Source organism: Nothoprocta perdicaria, unplaced genomic scaffold (genome assembly GCF_003342845.1).
Source record: "Nothoprocta perdicaria isolate Ctin4 unplaced genomic scaffold, notPer1 scaffold_47, whole genome shotgun sequence".
Lineage (NCBI taxonomy): Eukaryota > Metazoa > Chordata > Aves > Tinamiformes > Tinamidae > Nothoprocta > Nothoprocta perdicaria.
Window position 1 is genome coordinate 2,701,939 of NW_020455721.1, and position 2,630 is coordinate 2,704,568.

Sequence of the window (2,630 nt, forward strand, 5' to 3'; positions counted from 1 at the left end):
TAGGGTGGCTGGCAAGGTTGCAATACCCTGAGCTCTGTTCTGCTGGGTGGCAGAGAAGCCTATATGCTCACTGCACAGCTGGGGTGTTTCATGGGTGATGTATGCATAGCATGAGCTTTTGTATTCAGAGAAAGGAATTCAGCAAGATCTACACCAGCAGCATGATGGGCCCCGTGTAAATGAGCTTTTAGTCTATAAGCTGCAAAATGGGGATGTGTTTGCTACTGGAAATCTGCAAAAATGCAGATTATGGGTTAAATTGTTTAGATCTATGTGTTTCTAGAGGTTTCTGTTTTCCTGATACTGAGGTCACAGAGAAATTTCCATGGAAATTCCATGGGTGTAGTTGGCACCCATGACTCCCCACTGTTTCCTGGCTTGGGTATTCCTGACTCGTGCTAAATGTGGAGTAACTCACTGTCCACGCCAAGGCCGTGTAAATCCTCCATGAACATGGAGTTGCTTCTTTGCATACACCCTGAGCCCTCTGAGTCCTTTTCCATTCCCACAGGGATGCATATCCTTGATTATCTTTCCATGCTCGCAGTACAGCAGGAAAGTCTGCTTCTCATGTTGTGGACATCCCCGATGCCAAAGATATGCAAGGAGGCCATCCTGCAAAGAAATCGTTTGTGCACAGGGGGGAATTCTGAATTCAGCTCATGCTGCGATAAGACGGTCTCTTCCTTCTCCAGAATTCTGATGGGAATCTGTATAAATTGATATGGTGAGGTGTGGAGTCTTCCTACTTCACATGTTTCTTTGGAATGCTGAGTACTCTTCAAAACCAGTGTGTAAAAATACAGATTAAAGTGCTCTGGAACTTGTCCTGAGGTTTACCTGCAAAAAGATAAAATCATTCCCTCCTTAGACATTCCTGATACTTCCCAAACCAAATATTGCCCTTTGAATAACCAAATAAGTCATATTTTTTGGGACAGGTCCTGCTGCTGACCTCAGAAAAACATTCTTGAAAATAAATTCAAACAGTTCAAGGCAGTTGGAAACAGGTTTTTTTTTTTTTTTTTTTTTCTTTTGGAAGTGCTACTAGTGCCTCTCTTCCAAGGCTACCTGGTTTTGTGCTTGGTGTTTCTCTGGCAAGGCCAGTATAACCATTGTTTATAGAGAGCTAATCTATTTTATTCAGTCTTCTGCTTACATAAAAGTTTTACCATCAAAATTTGTTAAGAAATTAGAACGAGAACTTGACTTTCTTGACTGGAAAAGTGGTGCTGCCTTAGCGGCACTGTTCTGTGTTAGGAGGGTGACAGAGCCCTGGCACAGGCTGCCCAGGGAGGTTGTGGAGTCTCCTTCTCTGGAGGTCTTCCAAACCCGCCTGGATGCCGCCCTGTGCCCCGTGCTCTGGGTGTCCCTGCTGGAGCAGGGGGTTGGATTAGATAGAATAATAGAATCACAGAATGGTTAAGTTTGGAAGAGACCTCAGAGCTCATCGAGTCCAACCCCACTGCACACACAGGGTCACCCAGAGCACGTGGCACAGGGCTGCATCCAAGCAGGTTTTAAAGATCTCCAGAGAAGGAGCCTCCACAACCTCTCTGGGCAGCCTGTGCCAGGGCTCTGTCACCCTCACTGTCAAGAAGTGTTTCTTTAAGTTCCTGGGGAACTTCTGGTGCTTCAGTTGGTGGCCGTTTCCCCTAGTCCTATCGCTGGCCACCACTGAAAAGAGGCCGCCCCCTCCTCCTCACTGCCTCCCTTGAGGTATTTATACACGCTGATCAGGTGCCCCCTCAGCCTCCTCTTCTCCAGGCTGAACAGGCCCAGCTCCCTCAGCCTTTGCTCACAGGGCAGATGTTCCAGGCCCCTGATGAACCCTAGAGGTCCCTTCCAACCTCAACCATTCCGTGATTCTGTGATCCATGGAATTGTTGGAAGAAAATGGTTGGAAGAAATGGTCAGCTCAGGATGGAGGGATGCTGGAAATATGATGTCCAGCAAAACACAGCACAGTATGACACCTGCCCGGATGCTCGGGCACTGTAGCCGGACACAGTGTGGGTTTGTCGCTAAACATGCATGTCTGTGCCTGGTAGTCTCACTAGATGGAGCTCCTCTCCCTGCTTACCTCGGCTTCTGGGCGGTTGGATAACTCTGAAATGGGCTTAGGTCTGGGTTGCTACTGGCCCTGTCCTCCCCTTGCTCGTTCATCACGTTACCACCCCCTTGTATGCTACTAGTAGAACCATTATCTCAGTTATCACCTGGATTAACTGGTCTGATTGAAGCTCTTCTTCCTTTTTATTTTTATTTTTTCCTTTTTTTTTTTTTGGAGGTTTGGAGGAGGACTTAGTTTTCTGCCAGATGAGCCCACTGGATTATTTTATATGGTGGCCATGCAATTATTACATCTGGAAGAGAGGAAGCTGAAGGATTGGAGGATGTGGGGAGGGAGGCACTAGTCTTCTTGTCCATCAAGGGAAAATAGGAAGGATCAGAAAGATTTTGTCATTTGCAAAACAAACAAACCAAAAACTGTGTTTGAATCTTTTAATTCTTTCAAATATTTCAAGCTTTTAGTTTTGTTATGAAATATTTGTTTGATTGTCTATAACTTCAATCTTAATCATAGGATTAGCTGACTTTGGGAGCTTAAAACCAAATGCCAAGCGGTA